Genomic DNA, 23,672 nt, shown 5'->3' with positions numbered 1-23,672 from the left:
GGGCAACCTTGGCTTCACACAAGGGCGTTGTTCCACCAGATCTAATAGTTAGGGCCTAAGAAGTGAACGCCAGAAGCATAAAATGCAATAAAAATACAACAGCTTTTCCATCGTATAAAATGAATAATTGCAAACAGTGTGAAAGTAATGGTCATTTCTACGTTCCGGGCAACCTAGGCTGCACTCTAGGGTGTTGCTCCACCAGTTGGAATAGATAGGGACTTAGAATTCAATGCCAGAAGCATAAAATGCAAAATAAATAGAACAGTTTTTCCATTGTATAAAACGAATAACTGTATCCAGTGTGACAGTACTGGTCATTTCTACGTGCCGGGCAACCTAGGCTTCACTGTAGGGCGTTGCTCCACCAAACCGAATAGTTAGGGCCTTAGAAGTCAACGCCCGAAGCATAAAATACAATATAAGTACAACAGTTTTTCCATCGTATAAAATGAATGATTGCGGACATTGTGAAAGTAAAAGTCATTTCTACGTGCCTGGCAACCTACGTGTCACTCTAGGGCGTTGCTGCTCCACATCTGATAGCTACGGCCTTAGAAGTTAACGCCGGAAGCATAAAATACAATATAAATACAACAGCTTTGCCATCGTATAAAATGAATAATTGCAAACAGTGTGAAGGTAATGGTCATTTCTACGTTCCGGGCAACCTAGGCTTCTCGCTAGGGTGTTGCTCCACCAGATGGAATAGCTAGGGCCATAGAAGTCAACGCCCGAAGCATAAAATGCAAAATAAATAGAACAGTTTTTCCATTGTATAAAACGGATAACTGCAACCAGTGTGAAGGTAAGGGTCATTTCTACGTTCCGGGCAACCTAGGCATCTCCCTAGGGCGGTGCTCTACCAGATCAAACAGTTACGGCCTAAGAAGTTAACGCCAGAAGCATAAATTACAATATATGTGCAACAGCTTTTCCATCGTATATAATGTGTATTTGCAAACAGTGTGGAAGTAATAGTCATTTCTACGTTCCGGGCAACCTAGGCTTCTCGCTAGGGTGTTGCTCCACCAGATGGAATAGCTAGGGCCATAGAAGTCAACGCCCGAAGCATAAAATGCAAAATAAATACAACAGTTTTTCCATTGTATAAAACGGATAACTGCAACCAGTGTGAAAGTACTGGTCATTTCTACGTCCCGGGTAACCTAGGTTTCACTCTAGGGCGTTGCTCCACCAGATCGAATAGCTAGGGGCTTAGAATTCAACGCCAGAAGGATAAAATACAATATAAATACAACAACTTTACCATCGTATAAAATGAATAATTGCAAACAGTGTGAAAGTAATGGTCATTTCTACGTTCCGGGCAACCTAGGCTGCACACTAGGGTGTTGCTCCACCAGTTGGAATAGATAGGGACTTAGAATTCAATGCCAGAAGCATAAAATGCAAAATAAATAGAACAGTTTTTCCATTGTATAAAACGAATAACTGTAACCAGTGTGAAAGTACTGGTCATTTCTACGTGCCGGGCAACCTAGGCTTCACTGTAGGGCGTTGCTCCACCAAACCGAATAGTTAGGGCCTTAGAAGTCAACGCCCGAAGCATAAAATACAATATAAGTACAACAGTTTTTCCATCGTATAAAATGAATGATTGCGAACATTGTGAAAGTAATGGTCATTTCAACGTTCCGGGCAACCTAGGCTTCACTCTTGGGCGTTGCTCCACCAGATCGAATAGCTAGGGGCTTAGAATTCAACGCCAGAAGGATAAAATACGATATGAATACAACAACTTTACCATCGTATAAAATGAATAATTGCAAACAGTGTGAAAGTAATGGTCATTTCTACGTTCCGGGCAACCTAGGCTTCACTCGAGGGCGTTGCTCCACCTGATCGAATAGTTAGGGCCTTAGAAGTCAACGCCAGAAGCATAAAATACAATAAAGATGCAACAGTTTTCCCATCGTATAAAACGAATAATTGCAAACAGTCTGAAAGTTGTGGTCATTTCTAAGTTCCAGGCAATCTAGGCTTCACTCTAGGGCGTTGCTCCACCAGATCAATCAGTTTGGGCCTTAGAAGTCAACGCCCGAAGCATAAAATACAAAATAAATAGAACAGTTTTTCCATCGTATAACAGGAATAATTGCAACCAGTGTGAATGTAATGGTCATATCTACGTTCCGGGCAACCTAGGCTTCACTCTAGGGCGTTGCTCCACCAGATCAAACAGTTAGGGCCTTAGAAGTCAGCGCCCGAAGCATTAAATACAAAATAAATTGAACAGTTTTTCCATTGTATAAAACGAATAATTGCTACCAGTGTAAAAGTTATGGTCATTTCTACGTTCCGGGCAACCTAGGCTTCACCCGAGGGCGTTGTTCCACCAGATCGAATAGTTAGGGCCTAGGAAGTGAACGCCAGAAGCATAAAGTGCAATATAAATATAACAGCCCTTCCATCGTATAAAACGAATAATAGCAACCAGTGTGAAGGTTATGGTCATTTCTACGTTCCGGGCAACCTAGGCTTCACTCTAGGGCGTTGCTCCACCAGATCAAACAGTTAGGGCCTTAGAAGTCAACGCCCGAAGCATTAAATACAAAATAAATTGAACAGTTTTTCCATTGTATAAAACGAATAATTGCTACCAGTGTAAAAGTTATGGTCATTTCTACGTTCCGGGCAACCTAGGCTTCACCCGAGGGCGTTGTTCCACCAGATCGAATAGTTAGGGCCTAGGAAGTGAACGCCAGAAGCATAAAATACAATATAAATACAACAGTCTTTCCATCCTATAACAGGAATAATTGCAACCCTTGTGAAAGGGATGGTCATTTCTACGTTCCAGGCAACCTAGGCTTCACTCTAGGGCGTTGTTCCACCAGATCGAATAGCTAGGGCCTAAGAAGTCAGCGCCAGAAGCAGAAAATACAATATAAATATAACAGTCTTTCCATCGTATAAAACGAATAATAGCCACCAGTGTGAAAGTTATGGTCATTTCTACGTTCCGGGGAACCAATGCTTCACTCTGGGGCGGTGCTCTACCAGATTAAATAGTTAGGTCGTAAGAAGTCAACGCCAGAAACATAAAATACAATATAAATACAACAGCTTTTCCATCGTATATAATGTATATTTGCAAACAGTGTGAAAGTAATGGTCATTTCCATGTTCCGGGCTACCTAGGCTTCACTCTAGGGCGTTGTTCCACCAGATCGAATAGCTACGGCCTTAGAAGTCAACCCCAGATGAATAAAATACAATAAAGATGCAACAGCTTTTCCATCGTATAAAACGAATAATTGCAACCAGTATGAAACTTATGGACATTTCTACTTTCCTAGCAACCTAGGCTTCACCCAAGGGCGTTGCTCCAACAGATTGAATAGTTAGGGCCTTAGAAGTCAACGCCCGAAATATAAAATTCAAAAAAAATGCAACAGAGTTTCCATCATATAAAAGGAATAATTGCAACCAGTTTTAAAGTGATGGCCAATTCTACGTTCCGGGCAACCTAGGCTTCGCTCTAGGGCGTTGCTCCACCAGATCGAATAGATAGTGCCTTAGAAGTCAACGACAGAAGCATAAAATACGATATAAATACAACAGTTTTTCCATCGTATAAAACGAATAATTGCAACCAGTATGAAACTTATGGTCATTTCAACTTTCCGAGCAACCTAGGCTTCACCCTAGGGCGTTGCTCCAACGGATTGAATAGTTAGGGCCTTAGAAGTCAACGCCTGAACCATAAAATGCAAAAAAAATACAGCAGTGTTTCCATCATATAAGAGGTATAATTGCAACCAGTTTGAAATTGATGGCCAATTCTACGTTCCGGGCAACCTAGGCATCACTCTATTGCGTTGCTCCACCAGATCGAATAGTTAGTGCCTTAGAAGTCAACGCCAGAAGCATAAAATACAATATAAATACAACAGTTTTTCCATCGTATAAAACGAATAATTGCAGCCAGTATGAAACTTATGAACATTTCTACTTTCCGAGCAACATAGGCTTCACCCTGGGGCGTCGCTCCAACAGATTGAATAGTTAGGGCCTTAGAAGTCAACGGCCGAACCATAAAATGCAAAAAGAATACAACAGTATTTCCATCATATATCAGGTATAGTTGCAACCAGTTTCATAGTGATGGCCAATTCTACGTTCCGGGCAACCTAGGTTTCACTACAGGGCGTTGCTCCACCAGACCGAATAGATACGGCCTAAGAAGTCAACGCCAGAAGCATAAAATACGATATAAATACAACAGCTTTTCCACCGTATAAAACGAATAATTGCAACCAGTATGAAACTTCTGGTCATTTCTACTTTCCGAGCAAGCTAGGCCTCACCCTAGGGCGTTGCTCCAACAGATTGGATAGTTAGGGCCTTAGAAGTCAACGCCCGAAGCATAAAATGCAATAAAAATACAACAGTGTTTCCATCATATAACAGGAATAATTGCAACCAGTTTGAAAGTGATGGCCAATTCTACGTTCCGGGCAACCTGGGCTTCACTTTAGGGCGTTGCTCCACCAGATCGAATAGTTAGTGCCTTAGAAGTCAACGCCAGAAGCATAAAATACAATATAAATACAACAGCTTTTCCATCGTATAAAACGAATAATTGCAACCAGTTTGAAAGTGATGGCCAATTCTACCTTCCGGGCAACCTAGGCTTCACTCTAGGGCGTTGCTCCACCAGATCGAATAGTTAGTGCCTTAGAAGTCAACGCCAGAAGCATAAAATACAATATAAATACAACAGTTTTTCCATCGTATAAAATGAATGATTGCGAACATTGTGAAAGTAATGGTCATTTCAACGTTCCGGGCAACCTAGGCTTCACTCTTGGGCGTTGCTCCACCAGATCGAATAGCTAGGGGCTTAGAATTCAACGCCAGAAGGATAAAATACGATATGAATACAACAACTTTACCATCGTATAAAATGAATAATTGCAAACAGTGTGAAAGTAATGGTCATTTCTACGTTCCGGGCAACCTAGGCTTCACTCGAGGGCGTTGCTCCACCTGATCGAATAGTTAGGGCCTTAGAAGTCAACGCCAGAAGCATAAAATACAATAAAGATGCAACAGTTTTCCCATCGTATAAAACGAATAATTGCAAACAGTCTGAAAGTTGTGGTCATTTCTAAGTTCCAGGCAATCTAGGCTTCACTCTAGGGCGTTGCTCCACCAGATCAATCAGTTTGGGCCTTAGAAGTCAACGCCCGAAGCATAAAATACAAAATAAATAGAACAGTTTTTCCATCGTATAACAGGAATAATTGCAACCAGTGTGAATGTAATGGTCATATCTACGTTCCGGGCAACCTAGGCTTCACTCTAGGGCGTTGCTCCACCAGATCAAACAGTTAGGGCCTTAGAAGTCAACGCCCGAAGCATTAAATACAAAATAAATTGAACAGTTTTTCCATTGTATAAAACGAATAATTGCTACCAGTGTAAAAGTTATGGTCATTTCTACGTTCCGGGCAACCTAGGCTTCACCCGAGGGCGTTGTTCCACCAGATCGAATAGTTAGGGCCTAGGAAGTGAACGCCAGAAGCATAAAGTGCAATATAAATATAACAGCCCTTCCATCGTATAAAACGAATAATAGCAACCAGTGTGAAGGTTATGGTCATTTCTACGTTCCGGGCAACCTAGGCTTCACTCTAGGGCGTTGCTCCACCAGATCAAACAGTTAGGGCCTTAGAAGTCAACGCCCGAAGCATTAAATACAAAATAAATTGAACAGTTTTTCCATTGTATAAAACGAATAATTGCTACCAGTGTAAAAGTTATGGTCATTTCTACGTTCCGGGCAACCTAGGCTTCACCCGAGGGCGTTGTTCCACCAGATCGAATAGTTAGGGCCTAGGAAGTGAACGCCAGAAGCATAAAATACAATATAAATACAACAGTCTTTCCATCCTATAACAGGAATAATTGCAACCCTTGTGAAAGGGATGGTCATTTCTACGTTCCAGGCAACCTAGGCTTCACTCTAGGGCGTTGTTCCACCAGATCGAATAGCTAGGGCCTAAGAAGTCAGCGCCAGAAGCAGAAAATACAATATAAATATAACAGTCTTTCCATCGTATAAAACGAATAATAGCCACCAGTGTGAAAGTTATGGTCATTTCTACGTTCCGGGGAACCAATGCTTCACTCTGGGGCGGTGCTCTACCAGATTAAATAGTTAGGTCGTAAGAAGTCAACGCCAGAAACATAAAATACAATATAAATACAACAGCTTTTCCATCGTATATAATGTATATTTGCAAACAGTGTGAAAGTAATGGTCATTTCCATGTTCCGGGCTACCTAGGCTTCACTCTAGGGCGTTGTTCCACCAGATCGAATAGCTACGGCCTTAGAAGTCAACCCCAGATGAATAAAATACAATAAAGATGCAACAGCTTTTCCATCGTATAAAACGAATAATTGCAACCAGTATGAAACTTATGGACATTTCTACTTTCCTAGCAACCTAGGCTTCACCCAAGGGCGTTGCTCCAACAGATTGAATAGTTAGGGCCTTAGAAGTCAACGCCCGAAATATAAAATTCAAAAAAAATGCAACAGAGTTTCCATCATATAAAAGGAATAATTGCAACCAGTTTTAAAGTGATGGCCAATTCTACGTTCCGGGCAACCTAGGCTTCGCTCTAGGGCGTTGCTCCACCAGATCGAATAGATAGTGCCTTAGAAGTCAACGACAGAAGCATAAAATACGATATAAATACAACAGTTTTTCCATCGTATAAAACGAATAATTGCAACCAGTATGAAACTTATGGTCATTTCAACTTTCCGAGCAACCTAGGCTTCACCCTAGGGCGTTGCTCCAACGGATTGAATAGTTAGGGCCTTAGAAGTCAACGCCTGAACCATAAAATGCAAAAAAAATACAGCAGTGTTTCCATCATATAAGAGGTATAATTGCAACCAGTTTGAAATTGATGGCCAATTCTACGTTCCGGGCAACCTAGGCATCACTCTATTGCGTTGCTCCACCAGATCGAATAGTTAGTGCCTTAGAAGTCAACGCCAGAAGCATAAAATACAATATAAATACAACAGTTTTTCCATCGTATAAAACGAATAATTGCAGCCAGTATGAAACTTATGAACATTTCTACTTTCCGAGCAACATAGGCTTCACCCTGGGGCGTCGCTCCAACAGATTGAATAGTTAGGGCCTTAGAAGTCAACGGCCGAACCATAAAATGCAAAAAGAATACAACAGTATTTCCATCATATATCAGGTATAGTTGCAACCAGTTTCATAGTGATGGCCAATTCTACGTTCCGGGCAACCTAGGTTTCACTACAGGGCGTTGCTCCACCAGACCGAATAGATACGGCCTAAGAAGTCAACGCCAGAAGCATAAAATACGATATAAATACAACAGCTTTTCCCCCGTATAAAACGAATAATTGCAACCAGTATGAAACTTCTGGTCATTTCTACTTTCCGAGCAAGCTAGGCCTCACCCTAGGGCGTTGCTCCAACAGATTGGATAGTTAGGGCCTTAGAAGTCAACGCCCGAAGCATAAAATGCAATAAAAATACAACAGTGTTTCCATCATATAACAGGAATAATTGCAACCAGTTTGAAAGTGATGGCCAATTCTACGTTCCGGGCAACCTGGGCTTCACTTTAGGGCGTTGCTCCACCAGATCGAATAGTTAGTGCCTTAGAAGTCAACGCCAGAAGCATAAAATACAATATAAATACAACAGCTTTTCCATCGTATAAAACGAATAATTGCAACCAGTTTGAAAGTGATGGCCAATTCTACCTTCCGGGCAACCTAGGCTTCACTCTAGGGCGTTGCTCCACCAGATCGAATAGTTAGTGCCTTAGAAGTCAACGCCAGAAGCATAAAATACAATATAAATACAACAGTTTTTCCATCGTATAAAACGAATAATTGCAACCAGTATGAAACTTATGGTCATTTCCACTTTCCGAGCAACCTAGGCTTCACCCTAGGACGTTGCTCCAACAGATATAATAGCTAGGGCCTTAGAAGTCAACGCCCGAACCATAACATGCAAAAAAAATACAACAGTGTTTCCATCATATAACAGGAATAATTGCAACCAGTTTGAAAGTGATGGCCAATTCTACGTTCCGGGCAACCAAGGTTTCACTTCAGGGCGTTGCTCCACCAGACCGAATAGTTACGGCCTAAGATGTCAACGCCAGAAGCATAAAATACGATATAAACACAACAGCTTTTCCATAGTATAAAAGGAGTAATTGCAACCAGTGTGAAAGTAATGGTCATTTCTACTTTCCGAGCAACCTAGGCTTCACCCTAGGGCGTTGCTCCAACAGATTGAATAGATAGGGCCTAAGAAGTCAACGCCCGAACCATAAAATGCAAAAAAAATACAACAGTGTTTCCACCATATAACAGGAATAATTGCAACCAGTTTGAAAGTGATGGCCAATTCTACGATCCGGGCAACCTAGGTTTCACTCCAGGGCGTTGCTCCACCAGACCGAATAGTTACGGCCTAAGAAGTCAACGCCAGAAGCATAAAATACGATATAGATACAACAGCTTTTCCATCGTATAAAACGAACAATTGCAACCGGTATGAAACTTATGGACATTTCTACTTTCCGAGCAAGCTAGGCTTCACCCTAGGGCGTTGCTCCAACGGATTGAATAGTTAGGGTCTTAGAAGTCAACGCCCGAACCATAAAATGCAAAAAAAATACAACAGTGTTTCCATCATATATCAGGAATAATTGCAACCAGTTTGAAAGTGATGGCCAATTCTACGTTCCGGGCGACCTAGGCTTCACTCCAGGGCGTTGCTCCACCAGATCGAATAGTTAGGTCCTAAGAAGTCAACACCCGAACCATAAAATGCAAAAAAAATGCAACAGTGATTACTACATATAACAGGAACAATTGCAACCAGTTTGAAAGTGATTGCCAATTCTACGTTCCGGGCAACCTAGGTTTCACTCCAGGGCGTTGCTCCACCAGATCGAATAGTTACGGCCTAAGAAGTCAACGCCAGAAGCATAAAATGCAATATAAATACAACAGCTTTTCCATCGGATAAAACGAATAATTGCAACCAGTGTGAAGGTTATGGTCATTTCTACGTTCCGGGCAACCTAGGCTTCACTCTAGGGCGTTGCTCCACCAGATCAAACAGTTAGGGCCTTAGAAGTCAACGCCCGAAGCATTAAATACAAAATAAATTGAACAGTTTTTCCATTGTATAAAACGAATAATTGCTACCAGTGTAAAAGTTATGGTCATTTCTACGTTCCGGGCAACCTAGGCTTCACCCGAGGGCGTTGTTCCACCAGATCGAATAGTTAGGGCCTAGGAAGTGAACGCCAGAAGCATAAAATACAATATAAATACAACAGTCTTTCCATCCTATAACAGGAATAATTGCAACCCGTGTGAAAGGGATGGTCATTTCTACGTTCCAGGCAACCTAGGCTTCACTCTAGGGCGTTGTTCCACCAGATCGAATAGCTAGGGCCTAAGAAGTCAGCGCCAGAAGCAGAAAATACAATATAAATATAACAGTCTTTCCATCGTATAAAACGAATAATAGCCACCAGTGTGAAAGTTATGGTCATTTCTACGTTCCGGGGAACCAATGCTTCACTCTGGAGCGGTGCTCTACCAGATTAAATAGTTAGGTCGTAAGAAGTCAACGCCAGAAACATAAAATACATTATAAATACAACAGCTTTTCCATCGTATATAATGTATATTTGCAAACAGTGTGAAAGTAATGGTCATTTCCATGTTCCGGGCTACCTAGGCTTCACTCTAGGGCGTTGTTCCACCAGATCGAATAGCTACGGCCTTAGAAGTCAACCCCAGATGAATAAAATACAATAAAGATGCAACAGCTTTTCCATCGTATAAAACGAATAATTGCAACCAGTATGAAACTTATGGACATTTCTACTTTCCTAGCAACCTAGGCTTCACCCAAGGGCGTTGCTCCAACAGATTGAATAGTTAGGGCCTTAGAAGTCAACGCCCGAAATATAAAATTCAAAAAAAATGCAACAGAGTTTCCATCATATAACAGGAATAATTGCAACCAGTTTTAAAGTGATGGCCAATTCTACGTTCCGGGCAACCTAGGCTTCGCTCTAGGGCGTTGCTCCACCAGATCGAATAGATAGTGCCTTAGAAGTCAACGACAGAAGCATAAAATACGATATAAATACAACAGTTTTTCCATCGTATAAAACGAATAATTGCAACCAGTATGAAACTTATGGTCATTTCAACTTTCCGAGCAACCTAGGCTTCACCCTAGGGCGTTGCTCCAACGGATTGAATAGTTAGGGCCTTAGAAGTCAACGCCTGAACCATAAAATGCAAAAAAAATACAGCAGTGTTTCCATCATATAAGAGGTATAATTGCAACCAGTTTGAAATTGATGGCCAATTCTACGTTCCGGGCAACCTAGGCATCACTCTATTGCGTTGCTCCACCAGATCGAATAGTTAGTGCCTCAGAAGTCAACGCCAGAAGCATAAAATACAATATAAATACAACAGCTTTTCATCGTATAAAACGAATAATTGCAACCAGTATGAAATTTATGGTCATTTCTACTTTCCGAGCAACGTATGCTTCACCCTAGGGCGTTGCTCCAACAGATTGAATAGATAGGGCCTAAGAAGTCAACGCCCGAACCATAAAATGCAAAAAAAATACAACAGTGTTTCCATCATATAACAGGAATAATTGCAACCAGTTTGAAAGTGATGGCCAATTCTACGATCGGGGCAACCTAGGTTTCACTCCAGGGCGTTGCTCCACCAGACCGAATAGTTACGGCCTAAGAAGTCAACGCCAGAAGCATAAAATACGATATAGATACAACAGCTTTTCCATTGCATAAAACGAATAATTGCAACCAGTGTGAAAGTTATGGTCATTTCTACATTCCGAGCAACCTAGGATTCACTCTAGGGCGTTGCTCCACCAGATCGAATAGTTAGGTCCTTAGAAGTAAACGCCAGAAGCATAAAATACGATATAAATACAACATCTTTTCCATCGTATAAAAGGAATAATTGCAAACAGTGTGAAAGTAATGGTCATTTCTACGTTCCGGGCAAGCTAGGCTTCACCCTAGGCCGTTGTTCCACCAGATCGAATAGTTAGGGCCTAAGAAGTGAACACCAGAAGCATCAAATGTAATAAAGATACAACAGTTCTTCCATCGTATAACAGGATTAATTGCAACCAGTTTGAAAGTGATGGTCATTTCTCCTTTCCGGGCAACCTAGGCTTCACTCTAGGGCGTTGCTCCACTAGATCGAATAGCTAGGGCCTTAGCAGTCAACGCCAGATGCATAAAATACACTATAAATACAACAGTTTTTCCATCGTATAAAACGAATAATTGCAACCAGTATGAAACTTATGGTCATTTCTACTTTCCGAGCAACCTAGGCTTCTCCCGAGGGCGTTGCTCCAACAGATTGAATAGTTAGGGCCTTAGAAGTCAACGCCCGATCCATAAAGTGCAAAAAAAATACAACAGTGTTTCCATCATATAACAGGAATAATTGCAACCAGTTTGAAAGTGATGGCCAATTCTACGTTCCGGGCAACCTAGGTTTCAGAGCAGGGCGTTGCTCCACGAGACCGAATAGTTACGGCCTAAGAAGTCAACGCCAGAAGCATAAAATACGATATAAATACAACAGCTTTTCCATCGTATAAAACGAACAATTGCAACCAGTATGAAACTTATGGACATTTCTACTTTCCGAGCAAGCTAGGCTTCACCCTAGGGCGTTGCTCCAACGGATTGAATAGTTAGGGCCTTAGAAGTCAACGCCCGAACCATAAAATGCAAAAAAAATACAACAGTGTTTCCATCATATATCAGGAATAATTGCAACCAGTTTGAAAGTGATGGCCAATTCTACGTTCCGGGCAACCTAGGCTTCACTCTAGCGCGTTGCTCCACCAGATCGAATAGTTAGTGAATTAGAAGTCAACGCCAGAAGCATAAAATACAATATAAATACAACAGTTTGTCCATCGTATAAAACGAATAATTGCAACCAGTATGAAACTTATGGTCATTTCTACTTTCCGAGCAAGCTGGGCTTCACCCTATGGCGTTGCTCCAACAGATTGAATAGTTAGGGCCTTAGAAGTCTACGCCCGAAGCATAAAATGCAACAAAAATACAACAGTGTATCCATCATATTACAGCAATAATTGCAACCAGTTTGAAAGTGATGGCCAATTCTACGTTCCGGGCAACCTAGGCTTCACTCTAGGGCGTTGCTCTACGAGATCGAATTGCTAGGGCCTTAGAAGTCAACGCCAGAAGCATAAAATACAATATAAATACAACAGTTTTTCCATCGTATAAAACGAATAATTGCAAGCAGTGTGAAAGTTATGGACATTTCTACATTCCGAGCAACCTAGGCTTCACTCTAGGGCGTTGCTCCACCAGATCGAATAGTTAGGTCCTTAGAAGTAAACGCCAGAAGCATAAAAGACGATATAAATACAACAGCTTTTCCATCGTATAAAAGGATTAATTGCAACCAGTTTGAAAGTGATGGTCATTTCCCCTTTCCGGGCAACCTCGGCTTCACTCTAGGGCGTTGCTCCACTAGATCGAACAGCTAGGGCCTTAGAAGTCAACGCCCGAACCATAAAATGCAAAAAAAATACAGCAGTGTTTCCATCATATAACAGATATAATTGCAACCAGTTTGAAATTGATGGCCAATTCTACGTTCCGGGCAACCTAGGCATCACTCTATTGCGTTGCTCCACCAGATCGAATAGTTAGTGCCTTAGAAGTCAACGCCAGAAGCATAAAATACAATATAAATACAACAGTTTTTCCATCGTATAAAACGAATAATTGCAACCAGTATGAAACTTATGGTCATTTCTACTTTCCGAGCAACCTAGGCTTCAGCCTAGTGCGTTGCTCCAACTGATTGAATAGTTAGGGCCTTAGAAGTCAACGCCCGAACCATAAAATGCAAAAAAAATACAACAGTGTTTCCATCATATGTCAGGAATAATTGCAACCATTTTGAAAGTGATGACCAATTCTACGTTCCGGGCAACCTAGGTTTCACTACAGGGCGTTGCACCACCAGACCGAATAGTTACGGCCTATGAAGTCAACGCCAGAAGCATAAAATACGATATAAATGCAACAGCTTTTCCATCGTATAAAACGAATAATTGCAACCAGTATGAAACTTATGGTCATTTCTACTTTCCGATCAAGCTGGGCTTCACCCTATGGCGTTGCTCCAACAGATTGAATAGTTAGGGCCTTAGAAATCTACGCCCGAAGCATAAAATGCAATAAAAATACAACAGTGTATCCATCATATTACAGCAATAATTGCAACCAGTTTGAAAGTGATGGCCAATTCTACGTTCCGGGCAACCTAGGCTTCACCCTAGGGCGTTGCTCCACTAGATCGAATTGCTAGGGCCTTAGAAGTCAACGCCAGAAGCATGAAATACAATATTAATACAACAGTTTTTCCATCGTATAAAACGAATAATTGCAAGCAGTGTGAAAGTTATGGACATTTCTACATTCCGAGCAACCTAGGCTTCACTCTAGGGCGTTGCTCCACCAGATCGAATAGTTAGGTCCTTAGAAGTAAACGCCAGAAGCATAAAAGACGATATAAATACAACAGCTTTTCCATCGTATAAAAGGATTAATTGCAACCAGTTTGAAAGTGATGGTCATTTCTCCTTTCCGGGCAACCTCGGCTTCACTCTAGGGCGTTGCTCCACTAGATCGAACAGCTAGGGCCTTAGAAGTCAACGCCAGAAGCATAAAATACATTATAAATACAACAGTTTTTCCATCGTATAATACGAATAATTGCAACCAGTATGAAACTTATGGTCATTTCTACTTTCCGAGCTACCTAGGCTTCACCCCAGGGCGTTGCTCCAACAGATTGAATAGTTAGAGCCTTAGAAGTCAACGCCAGAAGCATAAAATACAATATAAATACAACAGCTTTTCCATCGTATAAAACGAATAATTGCAACCAGTATGAAACATATGGTCACTTCTACCTTCCGAGCAAGCTAGGCTTCACCCTAGGGCGTTGCTCCAACGGATTGAATAGTTAGGGCCTTAGAAGTCAACGCCCGAACCATAAAATGCAAAAAAAATACAACAGTGTTTCCATCATATATCAGGAATAATTGCAACCAGTTTGAAAGTGATGGCCAATTCTACGTTCCGGGCGACCTAGGCTTCACTCCAGGGCGTTGCTCCACCAGATCGAATAGTTAGGTCCTAAGAAGTCAACACCCGAACCATAAAATGCAAAAAAAATGCAACAGTGATTACTACATATAACAGGAACAATTGCAACCAGTTTGAAAGTGATTGCCAATTCTACGTTCCGGGCAACCTAGGTTTCACTCCAGGGCGTTGCTCCACCAGATCGAATAGTTACGGCCTAAGAAGTCAACGCCAGAAGCATAAAATGCAATATAAATACAACAGCTTTTCCATCGGATAAAACGAATAATTGCAACCAGTGTGAAGGTTATGGTCATTTCTACGTTCCGGGCAACCTAGGCTTCACTCTAGGGCGTTGCTCCACCAGATCAAACAGTTAGGGCCTTAGAAGTCAACGCCCGAAGCATTAAATACAAAATAAATTGAACAGTTTTTCCATTGTATAAAACGAATAATTGCTACCAGTGTAAAAGTTATGGTCATTTCTACGTTCCGGGCAACCTAGGCTTCACCCGAGGGCGTTGTTCCACCAGATCGAATAGTTAGGGCCTAGGAAGTGAACGCCAGAAGCATAAAATACAATATAAATACAACAGTCTTTCCATCCTATAACAGGAATAATTGCAACCCGTGTGAAAGGGATGGTCATTTCTACGTTCCAGGCAACCTAGGCTTCACTCTAGGGCGTTGTTCCACCAGATCGAATAGCTAGGGCCTAAGAAGTCAGCGCCAGAAGCAGAAAATACAATATAAATATAACAGTCTTTCCATCGTATAAAACGAATAATAGCCACCAGTGTGAAAGTTATGGTCATTTCTACGTTCCGGGGAACCAATGCTTCACTCTGGAGCGGTGCTCTACCAGATTAAATAGTTAGGTCGTAAGAAGTCAACGCCAGAAACATAAAATACAATATAAATACAACAGCTTTTCCATCGTATATAATGTATATTTGCAAACAGTGTGAAAGTAATGGTCATTTCCATGTTCCGGGCTACCTAGGCTTCACTCTAGGGCGTTGTTCCACCAGATCGAATAGCTACGGCCTTAGAAGTCAACCCCAGATGAATAAAATACAATAAAGATGCAACAGCTTTTCCATCGTATAAAACGAATAATTGCAACCAGTATGAAACTTATGGACATTTCTACTTTCCTAGCAACCTAGGCTTCACCCAAGGGCGTTGCTCCAACAGATTGAATAGTTAGGGCCTTAGAAGTCAACGCCCGAAATATAAAATTCAAAAAAAATGCAACAGAGTTTCCATCATATAACAGGAATAATTGCAACCAGTTTTAAAGTGATGGCCAATTCTACGTTCCGGGCAACCTAGGCTTCGCTCTAGGGCGTTGCTCCACCAGATCGAATAGATAGTGCCTTAGAAGTCAACGACAGAAGCATAAAATACGATATAAATACAACAGTTTTTCCATCGTATAAAACGAATAATTGCAACCAGTATGAAACTTATGGTCATTTCTACTTTCCGAGCAACCTAGGCTTCACCCGAGGGCGTTGCTCCAACAGATTGAATAGTTAGGACCTTAGAATTCAACGCCCGAACCATAAAATGCAAGAAAAATACAACAGTGTTTCCATCATATAACAGGAGTAATTGCAACCAGTTTGAAAGTGATGGCCAATTCTACGTTCCGGGCAACTTAGGCTTCGCTCTAGAGCGTTGCTCCACCAGATCGAATTGATAGTGCCTTAGAAGTTAACGCCAGAAGCATAAAATACGATATAAATACAACAGTTTTTCCATCGTATAAAACGAATAATTGCAACCAGTATGAAACTTATGGTCATTTCTACTTTCCGAGCAAGCCAGGCTTCACCCTAGGGCGTTGGTCCAACAGATTGAATAGTTAGGGCCTTAGAAGTCAACGCCCGACGCATAAAATGCAATAAAAATACAACAGTGTATTGATCATATAACAGGAATAATTGCAACCAGTTTGAAAGCGATGTCCAATTCTACGTTCCGGTCTACCTAGGCTTCACTCTAGGGCGTTGCTCCACCAGATCAAATAGTTAGTGCCTTAGAAGTCAACGCCAGAAGCATAAAATACAATATAAATACAACAGTTTTTCCATCGTATAAAACGAATAACTGCAACCAGTATGAAACTTATGGTTATTTCTACTTTGCGAGCAACCTAGGCTTCACCCTAGGGCGTTGCTCCAACAGATTGAATAATTAGGACCTTAGAAGTCAACGACCGGACCATAAAATGCAAAAAAAATATAACAGTGTTTCCGTCATATAACAGGAATAATTGCAACCAGTTTGAAAGAGATGGCCAATTCTACGTTCCGGGCAACCTAGGCTTCGCTCTAGGGCGTTGCTCCACCAGATCGAGTAGATAGTGCCTTGGAAGTCAACGACAGAAGCATAAAATACGATATAAATACAACAGTTTTTCCACCGTATAAAACGAATAATTGCAACCAGTATGAAACTTATGGTCATTTCAACTTTCCGAGCAACCTAGGCTTCACCCTACGGCGTTGCTCCAACGGACTGAATAGTTAGGGCCTTAGAAGTCAACGCCCGAACCATAAAATGCAAAAAAAATACAGCAGTGTTTCCATCATATAAGAGGTATAATTGCAACCAGTTTGAAATTGATGGCCAATTCTACGTTCCGGGCAACCTAGGCATCACTCTATTGCGTTGCTCCACCAGATCGAATAGTTAGTGCCTTAGAAGTCAACGCCAGAAGCATAAAATACAATATAAATACAACAGTTTTTCCATCGTATAAAACGAATAATTGCAGCCAGTATGAAACTTATGGACATTTCTACTTTCCGAGCAACATAGGCTTCACCCTAGGGCGTCGCTCCAACAGATTGAATAGTTAGGGCCTTAGAAGTCAACGCCCGAAGCATAAAATACAATATAAATACAAGAGTTTTTCCATCGTATAAAACGAATAATTGCAACCAGTGTGAAACTTATGCTCATTTCTACTTTCCGAGCAAGCTAGGCTTCACCCTAGGGCGTTGGCCCAACAGATTGAATAGTTAGGGCCTTAGAAGTCAACGCCCGAAGCATAAAATGCAATAACAATACAACAGTGTTTCCACCATATATCAGGAATAATTGCAACCAGTTTGAAAGTGATGGCCAATTCTACGTTCCGGGCAACCTAGGTTTCACTCCAGGGCGTTGCTCCACCAGATCGAATAGTTAGTGCCTTAGAAGGCAACGCCAGAAGCATAAAATACAATATAAATACAACAGTTTTTCCATCGTGTAAAACGAATAATTGCAACCAGTATGAAACTTATGGTCATTTCTACTTTCCGAGCAACCTAGGCTTCACCCTAGGGCGTTGCTCCAACAGATTGAATAGTTAGGACCTTAGAAGTCAACGCCCGAACCATAAAATGCAAGAAAAATACAACAGTGTTTCCATCATATAACAGGAATAGTTGCAACCAGTTTGAAAGTGATGGCCAATTCTACGTTCCGGGCAACCTTGGCTTCGCTCTAGGGCGTTGCTCCACCAGACCGAATAGATAGTGCCTTAGAGGTCAACGCCAGAAGCATAAAATACGATATAAATACAACAGTTTTTCCATCGTATAAAACGAATAATTGCAACCAGTATGAAACTTATGGTCATTTCTACTTTCCGAGCAACCTAGGCTTCACCCTAGGGCGTTGCTCCAACAGATTGAATAGTTAGGACCTTAGAAGTCAACGCCCGAACCATAAAATGCAAGAAAAATACAACAGTGTTTCCATCATATAACAGGAATAGTTGCAACCAGTTTGAAAGTGATGGCCAATTCTACGTTCCGGTCAACCTTGGCTTCGCTCTAGGGCGTTGCTCCACCAGACCGAATAGATAGTGCCTTAGAGGTCAACGCCAGAAGCATAAAATACGATATAAATACAACAGTTTTTCCATCGTATAAAACGAATAATTGCAACCAGTATGAAACTTACGGTCATTTCTACTTTCCGAGCAACCTAGGCTTCACCCTAGGGCGTTGCTCCAACAGATTGAATAGTTAGGACCTTAGAAGTCAACGCCCGAACCATAAAATGCAAGAAAAATACAACAGTGTTTCCATCATATAACAGGAATAGTTGCAACCAGTTTGAAAGTGATGGCCAATTCTACGTTCCGGGCAACCTTGGCTTCGCTCTAGGGCGTTGCTCCACCAGACCGAATAGATAGTGCCTTAGAGGTCAACGCCAGAAGCATAAAATACGATATAAATACAACAGTTTTTCCATCGTATAAAACGAATAATTGCAACCAGTATGAAACTTATGGTCATTTCTACTTTCCGAGCAACCTAGGCTTCACCCTAGGGCGTTGCTCCAACAGATTGAATAGTTAGGGCCTTAGAAGTCAACGCCCGGACCATAAAATGCAAAAAAAATACAGCAGTGTTTCCATCATATAACAGATGTAATTGCAACCAGTTTGAAATTGATGGCCAATTCTACGTTCCGGGCAACCTAGGCATCACTCTATTGCGTTGCTCCACCAGATCGAATAGTTAGTGCCTTAGAAGGCAACGCCAGAAGCATAAAATACAATATAAATACAACAGTTTTTCCATCGTGTAAAACGAATAATTGCAACCAGTATGAAACTTATGGTCATTTCTACTTTCCGAGCAACCTAGGCTTCACCCTAGGGCGTTGCTCCAACAGATTGAATAGTTAGGACCTTAGAAGTCAACGCCCGAACCATAAAATGCAAGAAAAATACAACAGTGTTTCCATCATATAACAGGAATAGTTGCAACCAGTTTGAAAGTGATGGCCAATTCTACGTTCCGGGCAACCTTGGCTTCGCTCTAGGGCGTTGCTCCACCAGACCGAATAGATAGTGCCTTAGAGGTCAACGCCAGAAGCATAAAATACGATATAAATAAAACAGTTTTTCCATCGTATAAAACGAATAATTGCAACCAGTATGAAACTTATGGTCATTTCTACTTTCCGAGCAACCTAGGCTTCAGCCTAGGGCGTTGCTCCAACTGATTGAATAGTTAGGGCCTTAGAAGTCAACGCCCGAACCATAAAATGCAAAAAAAATACAACAGTGTTTCCATCATATGTCAGGAATAATTGCAACCATTTTGAAAGTGATGACCAATTCTACGTTCCGGGCAACCTAGGTTTCACTACAGGGCGTTGCTCCACCAGACCGAATAGTTACGGCCTAAGAAGTCAACGCCAGAAGCATAAAATACAATATAAATACAACAGTTTGTCCATCGTATAAAACGAATAATTGCAAGCAGTGTGAAAGTTATGGACATTTCTACATTCCAAGCAACCTAGGCTTCACTCTAGGGCGTTGCTCCACCAGATCGAATAGTTAGGTCCTTAGAAGTAAACGCCAGAAGCATAAAAGACGATATAAATACAACAGCTTTTCCATCGTATAAAAGGATTAATTGCAACCAGTTTGAAAGTGATGGTCATTTCTCCTTTCCGGGCAACCTCGGCTTCACTCTAGGGCGTTGCTCCACTAGATCGAACAGCTAGGGCCTTAGAAGTCAACGCCAGAAGCATAAAATACAATATAAATACAACAGTTTTTCCATCGTATAAAACGAATAATTGCAACCAGTATGAAACTTATGGTCATTTCTACTTTCCGAGCTACCTAGGCTTCATCCCAGGGCGTTGCTCCAACAGATTGAATAGTTAGAGCCTTAGAAGTCAACGCCAGAAGCATAAAATACAATATAAATATAACAGCTTTTCCATCGTATAAAACGAATAAATGCAACCAGTATGAAACATATGGTCACTTCTACTTTCCGAGCAAGCTAGGCTTCACCCTAGGGCGTTGGTCCAACAGATTGAATAGTTAGGGCCTTAGAAGTCAACGCCCGAAGCATAAAATGCAATAACAATACAACAGTGTTTCCACCATATATCAGGAATAATTGCAACCAGTTTGAAAGTGATGGCCAATTCTACGTTCCGGGCAACCTAGGTTTCACTCCAGGGCGTTGCTCCACCAGATCGAATAGTTAGTGCCTTAGAAGGCAACGCCAGAAGCATAAAATACAATATAAATACAACAGTTTTTCCATCGTGTAAAACGAATAATTGCAACCAGTATGAAACTTATGGTCATTTCTACTTTCCGAGCAACCTAGGCTTCACCCTAGGGCGTTGCTCCAACAGATTGAATAGTTAGGACCTTAGAAGTCAACGCCCGAACCATAAAATGCAAGAAAAATACAACAGTGTTTCCATCATATAACAGGAATAGTTGCAACCAGTTTGAAAGTGATGGCCAATTCTACGTTCCGGGCAACCTTGGCTTCGCTCTAGGGCGTTGCTCCACCAGACCGAATAGATAGTGCCTTAGAGGTCAACGCCAGAAGCATAAAATACGATATAAATACAACAGTTTTTCCATCGTATAAAACGAATAATTGCAACCAGTATGAAACTTATGGTCATTTCTACTTTCCGAGCAACCTAGGCTTCACCCTAGGGCGTTGCTCCAACAGATTGAATAGTTAGGACCTTAGAAGTCAACGCCCGAACCATAAAATGCAAGAAAAATACAACAGTGTTTCCATCATATAACAGGAATAGTTGCAACCAGTTTGAAAGTGATGGCCAATTCTACGTTCCGGTCAACCTTGGCTTCGCTCTAGGGCGTTGCTCCACCAGACCGAATAGATAGTGCCTTAGAGGTCAACGCCAGAAGCATAAAATACGATATAAATACAACAGTTTTTCCATCGTATAAAACGAATAATTGCAACCAGTATGAAACTTACGGTCATTTCTACTTTCCGAGCAACCTAGGCTTCACCCTAGGGCGTTGCTCCAACAGATTGAATAGTTAGGACCTTAGAAGTCAACGCCCAAACCATAAAATGCAAGAAAAATACAACAGTGTTTCCATCATATAACAGGAATAGTTGCAACCAGTTTGAAAGTGATGGCCAATTCTACGTTCCGGGCAACCTTGGCTTCGCTCTAGGGCGTTGCTCCACCAGACCGAATAGATAGTGCCTTAGAGGTCAACGCCAGAAGCATAAAATACGATATAAATACAACAGTTTTTCCATCGTATAAAACGAATAATTGCAACCAGTATGAAACTTATGGTCATTTCTACTTTCCGAGCAACCTAGGCTTCACCCTAGGGCGTTGCTCCAACAGATTGAATAGTTAGGGCCTTAGAAGTCAACGCCCGGACCATAAAATGCAAAAAAAATACAGCAGTGTTTCCATCATATAACAGATGTAATTGCAACCAGTTTGAAATTGATGGCCAATTCTACGTTCCGGGCAACCTAGGCATCACTCTATTGCGTTGCTCCACCAGATCGAATAGTTAGTGCCTTAGAAGGCAACGCCAGAAGCATAAAATACAATATAAATACAACAGTTTTTCCATCGTGTAAAACGAATAATTGCAACCAGTATGAAACTTATGGTCATTTCTACTTTCCGAGCAACCTAGGCTTCACCCTAGGGCGTTGCTCCAACAGATTGAATAGTTAGGACCTTAGAAGTCAACGCCCGAACCATAAAATGCAAGAAAAATACAACAGTGTTTCCATCATATAACAGGAATAGTTGCAACCAGTTTGAAAGTGATGGCCAATTCTACGTTCCGGGCAACCTTGGCTTCGCTCTAGGGCGTTGCTCCACCAGACCGAATAGATAGTGCCTTAGAGGTCAACGCCAGAAGCATAAAATACGATATAAATAAAACAGTTTTTCCATCGTATAAAACGAATAATTGCAACCAGTATGAAACTTATGGTCATTTCTACTTTCCGAGCAACCTAGGCTTCAGCCTAGGGCGTTGCTCCAACTGATTGAATAGTTAGGGCCTTAGAAGTCAACGCCCGAACCATAAAATGCAAAAAAAATACAACAGTGTTTCCATCATATGTCAGGAATAATTGCAACCATTTTGAAAGTGATGACCAATTCTACGTTCCGGGCAACCTAGGTTTCACTACAGGGCGTTGCTCCACCAGACCGAATAGTTACGGCCTAAGAAGTCAACGCCAGAAGCATAAAATACGATATAAATACAACAGCTTTTCCAACGTATAAAACGAATAATTGCAACCAGTATGAAACTTATGGTTATTTCTACTTTCCGAGCAAGCTAGGGTTCACCCTAGGGCGTTGCTCCATCAGATTGAATAGTTAGGGCCTTAGAAGTCAACGCCCGAAGCATAAAATGCAATAAAAATACAACAGTGTATCCATCATATAACAGGAATAATTGCAACCAGTTTGAAAGCGATGGCCAATTCTACGTCCCGGTCAACCTAGGCTTCACACTAGGGCGTTGCTCCACCAGATCGAATAGCTAGTGCCTTAGAAGTCAACGCCAGAAGCATAAAATACAATATAAATACAACAGTTTTTCCATCGTATAAAACGAATAACTGCAACCAGTATGAAACTTATGGTCATTTCTACTTTCCGAGCAACCTAGGCTTCACCCTAGGGCGTTGCTCCAACAGATTGAATAGTTAGGACCTTAGAAGTCAACGCCCGAACCATAAAATGCAAAAAAAATACAACAGTGTTTCCATCATATAACAGGAATAATTGCAACCAGTTTGAAAGTGATGGCCAATTCTACGTTCCGGGCAACTTAGGCTTCGCTCTAGAGCGTTGCTCCACCAGATCGAATAGATAGTGCCTTAGAAGTCAACGCCAGAAGCATAAAATACGATATAAATACAACAGTTTTTCCATCGTATAAAACGAATAATTGCAACCAGTATGAAACTTATGGTCATTTCTACTTTCCGAGCAAGCCAGGCTTCACCCTAGGGCGTTGGTCCAACAGATTGAATAGTTAGGGCCTTAGAAGTCAACGCCCGAAGCATAAAATGCAATAAAAATACAACAGTGTATCCATCATATAACAGGAATAATTGCAACCAGTTTGAAAGCGATGTCCAATTCTACGTTCCGGTCTACCTAGTCTTCACTCTAGGGCGTTGCTCCACCAGATCGAATAGTTAGTGCCTTAGAAGTCAACGCCAGAAGCATAAAATACAATATAAATACAACAGTTTTTCCATCGTATAAAACGAATAACTGCAACCAGTATGAAACTTATGGTTATTTCTACTTTGCGAGCAACCTAGGCTTCACCCTACGGCGTTGCTCCAACGGACTGAATAGTTAGGGCCTTAGAAGTCAAGGCCCGAACCATAAAATGCAAGAAAAATACAACAGTGTTTCCATCATATAACAGGAATAGTTGCAACCAGTTTGAAAGTGATGGCCAATTCTACGTTCCGGGCAACCTTGGCTTCGCTCTAGGGCGTTGCTCCACCAGACCGAATAGATAGTGCCTTAGAGGTCAACGCCAGAAGCATAAAATACGATATAAATACAACA

This window comes from Calliopsis andreniformis, unplaced genomic scaffold (genome assembly GCF_051401765.1).
Source record: "Calliopsis andreniformis isolate RMS-2024a unplaced genomic scaffold, iyCalAndr_principal scaffold0051, whole genome shotgun sequence".
Taxonomy (NCBI): domain Eukaryota; kingdom Metazoa; phylum Arthropoda; class Insecta; order Hymenoptera; family Andrenidae; genus Calliopsis; species Calliopsis andreniformis.
Note: the sequence above shows the minus strand (reverse complement) of the source record.